We start from the raw sequence: 9,257 nt of genomic DNA, 5'->3' as shown, positions 1-9,257 counted from the left end.
AATCAATGATATAACACCTTAACTGAGTTAAAATAGCTATTATCAAAAAGTTCAAAAAATAACGAATGCTGGAAAGACTGAGAAGAAAGAGAACTATACATTGTGGTGAGAATGTAAATGAAAACAGTCATTTTGAAAAGCAGTTTAGAAGTTTCTCAAAAAACTAAATATAGAACTATCATACCATCTAGCTATACCACTATTGGGTATTTTTCCAAAGAAAAGGAAACCAATATATCAAAGGGATACCTACACCTAATGTTAATTGCAGCATTATTCACAGTAGACAAGATATGGAATCAACCTCTGCCCATCAGTAAGTGAACAAGTAAATAAAATGTGCTACACATGTGTAAAGGAAAAACATTCCACCATAAAAAAAAAAAAAAAAAATTAAATGCAGTAATTTGCAGTGGCATGGATAGAACTGGAAGTCATTACGTTTACTAATGTAAGCTAGGCACATACTGTTGGGTAAATATCACTTGTTCTCACTTATGTGTAGGAAGTGAAAAATTTAATCTTATGGAAATAGAGAGTAGAATTAAGATTATCAGAGGCTGGGAATGGTGGGAATGGGGTGAGGAGAAGAGAATAAGAGTGGTTGTTTAATGGGTACAAACATACAGTTAGATAGAAGAAATAAGTTCTAGTGTTCAGAACCACAGTAAAGTGACTATAGTTAATAGTAATTCACTGTATACTTCAAAATAATTAAATGAGAGAAATTGAAATATTTCTAACACAAATAAATAAATGTTTGAGTTGATAGATATCCTAAATACCCTGACTTAATCATTATATACCGTATGCATGTATCGAAATGTCACATGTACTCTATAAATATGCACAATTATAATGTATCAATAAACAATTTTAAAAAGAATACAGGAAACTTGCCTCAAATAAAAAATAAAATATGAAGAATAAATAATGAGGACAAAAACAAATAGGTGAGTCAAATGATTACTATCTGCATTTCATTTGCATTACATTTCAGCAAAGTAAACATAATAAAAATGTAGATTGTAAACCAATAAATTAGTAAATAAATATAAATTATTGTAACTATAGTAGGCTTAAAAAACGTACTCCCAGAAAATAGTCATGTCTTGATCTTTGGAACCTGCGAATGTTCCCTTGTTTTTGTTTACAGGTGGATGTTTACAGATGTGATTAACCTAAAGACATTGAGATGAGTCTTATTCTGAATTATCTAGATGAATACTAAATAACATCAGAGGTACTAGTACAAGAAAGGGAAAGGGAGATGTAACACACAGGAAGAAGACCACGTAAAGATGAAGAGAGACATTTGAAAATGCTGGCCTTGAAGATTAGAGTGATGAGGCCAAAACTAATTTGCATCAAAACCAAAACTTGACATGTGGGATCTAATCTAACTTAAGAGTTTTGCAAATCAAAAGAAACTATCAACAGAGCAAACAGACAACTTACAGAATTGGAGAAAATAGTTGTAAATTTTACATCTGACAAAAGTCTAATATTCATCATGTATAAGGAACTTTAAAAAATTACAAGAAAAAAGCAAACAATTCCATTAAAGAGTAGTCAAACAATATAAAGGAGACATAAAAGGAGACATAATTTAAAGGAGACATAAAAGTGGCCAAAAAAATATGAAAAAATGTTCAGCATCAGTAATCATCAGATAAATGCAAATCAAAACCACAATGACATACCACCTCATACCAGTCAGCATGGTTATTATTAAAAAGTCAAATAAATAAATAAATGAATAAATAAATAAATAAAAACAACGGATGTTGGCAAGGCTACAGAGAACAGGGAATGCTTATACACTTTTGGTGAAAATGTAAGTTGGCCCAGCTACTGTGGAAAGAAGTTGGGTGATTTCTCAAAGAACCTGAAATAGAACTAACTACCATTCAGTCCAGCAATCCCAGTACTGGGTATATATCCAAAAGAAAATAAATTGTACCAAAAGACACATGCATGTGTATATTCATCATAGCACTATTCATAATAGTGAAGACATGGTGAAGACCTAGTGAAGACCTCGATGCCCATCAATGGACGATTGAATTAAGAAAATGTGGTACATATACAGAATGAAATACTGTGTAACCATAAAAAAGAACAAAATCATGTTCTTTACAGCAACATGGATGCACCTGTAGGACAGTATGCTAAGTGAATCAATGCAGATAAAGAAAATTAAATACCACATGTTGTCACCTAGAAGTGTGAATTAAACATCGGGTACTCATGAACATAAAGATGGCAACAATAAACACTAGGTACAAACAGAATAGGGAGGGAAGGAAAGAGGAAATTGTGGAAAAAAATAACGTGATTGCTATTCTTAGTAGGTAGGTGATGGGATTATTTGTACTCCAAACCTCAGCATCACACAATATACCCAGGTAACAAACTTGCATGTGTACCCCCTGAATCTAAGATAAAATCTGAAATGAAAAAATAAAAATAAATTAAATATGCAGGGAAACACCAGAAACTGGAAAAGGCAAGGAATGAATTGTTTGCTAGAGCTTCTGGCTAAGAATAATTTCATATTTCTGCTTATCAGAATTTAAGAGAATAAATTTCAACTGCTTTAATCCACCAAGTTTTGTTACAGCATCTACAGGGAACTACACATTTACATATTTTAAACAGTAAAAATATAGTTTGTAAGAATTAATTGAAATGAACAGTAAAATCCAGTTAACTAAAAAATTAAACATTTATTTTCAGTTTTGAGCATATAAATTTTTGAAGAATATATTTATTGAATAAATATATCAATAACTAAAAATATAAACAGAAGGAAAATATAAAAGCAGTTAATTCTAGATTACAAAACAAGATCATTGTAACCATAAAATGTGTGTATGTTCGAATTCTTTACTTAAAAAATTTAAAATCTATTAATAAGAAAAATAAAGATGTAGATATCATATAGACACAGGGTAATACCAGTAAGTATAAATATATTATATCAAGAAAGAAACTCCAAACAAAATAGAAATAGCAGGTAGAAATGGGTAGATACTATAATAGAAAAACAGCAATCACACAGTAAAGACAGGATAATTCATTCAGATCTTTAAGGAAAAGATTACTTAAAATGGGATAAATTCTTTGGAGATGGACATGTTGTGGTTGTGTTATATTAATTAAAACTCTTTTGGTCTACCTGTAACTGTACACATGTTTTTTTGCCAGAAATAGTCCAGGAAAAAAAATTCATATCAATCGTTCCTATAATCAGTAAGTCAAAATCTTAAATATAACTTTGCCCAATATTTGTCGGCATATCAAAATATTAGCACTTATGGTCAATGAAACACTCATTAGAGAAAGGAATGGTTTATTTTGCTTTGTTTAATATTAGTTTGGTAAAATACCATACCATATATCATACTGTTCCCGATATTTTATCTATATAGAACATCAAAAAATAATATTGGTCATTCCTACCATAATAATTGACTTATGAGTCATTTGGGAGTTATTTTTTGAAACATCAGTGCAAGAGTCCTGTGAGGGCACTGATGATAGCATCTCTTAGGAAGACAGGCTGAAATGGGACATTTATATTTTAGGATATTAATGAAAAGAAAAAAATAGATTTTGAAAGAAACTCTAAAGGGCACTATGTTCTTTCTATAATAAGTTCAAATGGAAACAATAAGTATGAAAAACACCAGGATTATTAGAGGAACATTCCAAAGATTACATGTGAAGTAAAGTGAAGATATTAAGGAAACCCCATCCTACAACCTCCCCCGCACACACCTCTCCTCTTCTTAACATGGTCAAAAACTGACTTTCATATTTAGTTTGCCACCTGGAGACAAACTAGACACGTAGGAAATAGATGAAGTCACAGCCAGGTCAGAGAAGATATTTTTCATTTGTGCTTCAGTCTTAAAACCACAGTATTCTGTGTCATAATATATCTGTGCTTTAAAAAAATATTCTCAGTAAATAAATAAAAATGTATTTAATTATTTGCTGGCACATTATTTCAATTCATTTGTTGATTTCAGGTTTACTTGGTTTTGGAGGCCCAAACTAGGTAAACACTGAACTTTAAAATAAGTGGTAAAAAACTCAGCACTTAACATTTTATATAATATGTATTAAAAGAACATTTTCATTAAAACAACACTTTTATTGCCTGATACAAAAAATGTAACTGTGTTACTAGCTGCAAAGTCTGTTTAGATATAGATTTCAAAAAGCAGCTGGTTTAAAGTATGGAGATGAAACATTGTTAAAAAGTAATTTTTTGAGAGAGAAATTTCTCTTGTCATGTATATTTACTTTTTATGACACTAAGTAGTTTTAAATGAATTCTAATAGGTACAAAAAACAAGACATTTTAGAAAATGTATAGTGACATAACATTGACATTATATATTTGACTATATATATGACACAATGACATTATATTCAAGAAATACATTTTTTTCTCAAATAGTTTTTATTTGGGATATAAAGGGAAAAACAGATTTTATGATACCAAAAATCAAGATTGCATGACATGTATTAATGTATATCTACAAATACAAATTAAGAGATAATATAGTAAAGTAACGTTAGAAGGGTTTGAAATATTGCTGATATCTTCTGGTTATCTTTATGAAGCATTTTACACTGTTATTAGAAGAAACAAAATCTTACTCAATATAAAAAAATGCTCTATCATGAATGGGCAAATCATATAAATAGGTAATTTACAAATAAAGAGAAACAGCCAGTTTTATATATGGAAATGGGACAGAAAACATCACCTGTTAATCAGTAAAATAAAATAAAAGTAAATAAATGGTATTTTGCTTTTTTTTTCCCTTCAGATTGGCCTTAAAATTAAAGTTGAAAAATACTGGGTTCAACTACCTAGTGAAAAGGTAGAAGGAACACCCACACTTCTGGAGCAAATAATACATCAAGGTTGTGTGAAAATTTAAAACACCTGGAAAACTTAAAATGCATCTATTCCACAATCCAACAATTCTTTGTCTAGGAATACACATACGGAATTCTTACTAAATGCTAAATTATCAAAGCCCTAATGCAAGTATATTCATTGAAGTAACATAAATCTCCTAAAAGAGTAAAATTATAATTATTATAATATCCAAAGCAATCTGAAACAGAAAGAACAAAGCTGGAGGCATCACAATACCTGACTTTAAAATATACCACAAAGGTATAGTAATCAAAACAGTATAGGACTGGTATAAAAATGGAAACATAGAGCAATGCAACAGAAATAGAGAACCCAGAAATAAAACCACACACTTATAATCAACTGATTTTAAATAAAGAATCTAAGAATGCACATCAGGTAAAGAACAACCTTTTAAATAACTGGGCTGGGAAAACTGGATATTGACACGTAGAAGGATGAAACTGGACTATCACCGTATACAAATCAACTCAAAATGAACTAAAGACTTAAACATAAGACCTGAAATGATAAAGCTACTAGAAGAAAACTTGGGTGAAACACTTGATGACATGGCTCTGGGTAAATATTTTTGGGGATAGGACCTCAAAAGCCCAGGCAACAAGAACAATGATAGACAAATGGTATTATGTCAAACTATAACCCTTCCACATATCAAAGAAAATAATTACCAGAGTGAAGAGACAACCTTCAGAATGGCAGAAAAAAAAAATCACAGATTATTCATGTATCTGCCAAAAGATTAATATCTATGATTTATAGAAACGCCATAGCAAAAAAAAAAAAAAAAGAATACTTTTATTTTTTAAATTAGGAAAACCACTAAATAGACATTTATCAAAAGAAGATATACAAGTGGCCAAAATTTTTATGTAAAAATGCTCAAAATTACTAACCATCAAATTATTGTAAATCAAAACCACAGTGAAATATCACCTCACACCTGTAATTATGAACATTATAAGAAAGACAAACAGTAACAAATACTGAGGTGAATGTCTTGGGCAGCAGTGACCTGGCTTTATTACTCCTGCAAAGCTCAGTCATTCACTAGCTTGGAGTATTCTGGAGGAAGTGTGGCCTCAGTGTGAATGTCTCAATGAATGCAAAGTGTGACAGATAAAAACACAAAGTCACCTTTCCTATGCTTTTGCAGATTGTCTTAAAGAGAGAACTAAGTATTATACATCATAAGGTCATTGTCTTCCTCTGAGCAAAAGTGAACACTATTTCTCTTATGAACTACAGAAATGGAGGGATAATGTGTTCCAGTTCACAGGACTCTAGGGAAATGTCTAATTGATCACAGCCCCTGTACCAGGTGGCTTCCAGACCTTTATACGGAGAAAAATGATTGTGAGGGGAATCTGATGAAATGCACCATGGAGATTCATAAGTCTTTTACTCAATTTTTAGATATAAGCCAATTTTTAAACCTATTATTTCCATGATTGAGACCACTTCCTTCTGAGAGATGACCCTGTAGTTTGGCTAAAAGTATACTCAAAAGCTTCCTTCAAGCCTTTTCCAGAAAAACTCTATGGCCATTTCTCCAGTACTATGCACTGAGGAAAAGGAGATTCACAGATCATCTGAGAGTTTTTGATTACTGATTCTCAGCTTCTGCATATCTTTGAAACTTTAATTGAATGCCATAAACCCCAAACTATTTCTGTATATATTTCCCTGGTACTAGAATGTATAACAGTAATTAACACACAATTCCAGTGCTTGCTTCCAGTCATTAGTTCCCACATTGTTTTACTAACCAGAAAACCAGGCATTCTTACAGTAAGACAAGGCAAGTGGAAGCCAGTGGAAATACTCCACCACTCACTGGCCAGAATGAAACCAAAACAATATCAAATCCAAGGAGATGGTGAATACAAATAGTATCATTAGTGCTTTGAAAAATACAGGAGTTGAAATTATACCATATTCCTTTTAATTCACATTTCTGGTGGCAAACACCAGGTTCATCAAGTTGTAGAGTAACTAGATTGATGTCAATATGGGGTATTGCTGCTGATGGCAGCTGTTGGTTGTATATGTGATATCTTACTTGAGCAAATAAAGCCAATCACTATAAGGTGGTATACAGCAATTTACTTCCAACTTTTTTCAATCCTGATGAGTTAAGATAATCAAGAGCAGGGAGAGCACTATAAATTTGTTCTCCAGTATATCATGGTCTAGAGGAATTTGATTGTCTTACTTTCACATAGAGCATCACAATAGCCCATCACATTGACAAAATCATGCCAGTTAGATATGGAAGATATAAAATAACAAACAATATAGATGGATCAGTAAAATGCATTTAGGTCTGAGGATGGGAGCTAAACCCCAAAAATATTGAGGTACCTAGCAATTCTATTTTTGGATCCTTTGGTCTGAGTGCATTAAATATCACACTTAAATACATAAACAATTTGCTTCTCCTTGCACAATACTTGTGGGCAACATATATGATTTTGAAAGCAACATATGTCATATCTGAGTGTGCTGATCAACCTATTAATGAATAACTCAAAGTATTGCTAGTTTTGATGTGGTTGAGACCAAAGGTGTCTCAGCAGCAAAGGGCTGACATTCAAGCTTCTCTGTCATTTAAACCTATGGCACAATTGACCCTATTATTTCTGAAATAGTTTTGGAAGATAGGTATACTGCATTGAGTCTCTATTAGTAAGGCTAATAGAGAACAATTCTGACATTATTTGAAAAGTAACTTTGACCTTCAATGACTCCTGATAGAGAATTAATATCTGATCAGGAGATACCAAGTGACCATGTAATACAAATTTCCTTTTGAGTGTTATGTGGTACAACAAATTATACATTTCCACATATATAGTAGTATACCCTTCTTTTGTTTTGTTTTGTTTTGTTTTTTTGAAACAGAGGCTGGCTCTGTCATCCAGGCTGGAGTGCATTGGCGCGATCTCGGCTCATTGCAAGCTCCGCCTCCTGGGTTCACGCCATTCTCCTGTCAACCTCCCGAGTAGTTGGGATCACAGGCGCCCACCACGACGCCCGGCTAATTTTTTTGTATTTTAGTAGAGATGGGGTTTCACCGTGTTAGCTAGGGTGGTCTCGATCTTCTGACCTCATGATCCACCCGCCTTGGCCTCCCAGAGTGCTGGGATTACAGGCGTGAGCCACCGCGCCCAGCCATAGCATACCCTTCTTAAATGAATACGATATGTATTAGTTTAGGCTTAAACTCATGTAGAAGGCACACATCTATTACCATAAAATTGGCTCATATTCCCATGATACATATTTATCCTGCCTCACCACCTTTCTGTCAACTCACAATTTTCATACCATGGAAGTTATACATCACCAGATTAAAGGAGGAAAAAGTGCAAGTGTGACGCAGATGATTCTGTGGGGGATGCTGGCCGCAGCTGTTAACAGATCATCACTGCACTAAAGCCTCTCTCATAGACAAACCTAAAATACAGTGGTGAACAGAAATCTTCCTAACTGGAATAACTTGGGTAATGCTTAGGATTCTCTGTTTTGTGTAAATGTTGACATAACCTGAATTGTAAGTTAATTCATGGGTAGTGGGTAATGCATTGGTCAAACTATCAGAAATTTTGGAAGTTTGTGATTAGAAGGTTGAAGCAAGACAGTCTGTCAGAGAGATATGTGAATGAGTCTATCAAGAAGGACACAGAATTTGATGTCCGTAGCATGAATTAATGACCTTGACAAGATATTCATGGCAGAGAATACTATCAATACATGTATAAGAAAATTGGTCTTTTGAATTTCAGTAAACCTCTCTTCCAAGTCACACTGATTGCTCAATGGGTCTATGTACAAAACTTCTGTGATGGAAGGATGGACTATGCATAGTTTTATGGGGCCGACTTTCCTTCACCAAAGCAGATCCTCCAATGCTATCTATTGTCCAACCTTCCAACACCAAAGCCCAAAACTATAATCCAAAACTATAACCCAAGACACCATGGTCTTCCATTAGTGGTCAACATCTTGGTGGAAGGTTGATTACATCGATTCTTACTGTCATGGAGAGGACAGCCATGTATTCTATGTACTGTATTGGCAGTAGCCAGGTATGACAAACCAAAACCTATGGGACCACCACGATATGAATCCCGTGGGAATCAAATTTATGTAATTGTTTCAGCCAATCAAATAACAATGGATAAGGAGACGCAGAATGGTTGTATAAAAAGGAAGGGTATTAACATCAACTTGGGGAGTATTATCAGCTACAGAAATAAGAACCTACATTTTATAAGTATTGTTTGATGCT

Source organism: Mandrillus leucophaeus, unplaced genomic scaffold (assembly GCF_000951045.1).
Source record: "Mandrillus leucophaeus isolate KB7577 unplaced genomic scaffold, Mleu.le_1.0 Scaffold31, whole genome shotgun sequence".
NCBI classification, from domain to species: domain Eukaryota; kingdom Metazoa; phylum Chordata; class Mammalia; order Primates; family Cercopithecidae; genus Mandrillus; species Mandrillus leucophaeus.
This window is presented reverse-complemented; position numbering follows the sequence as displayed.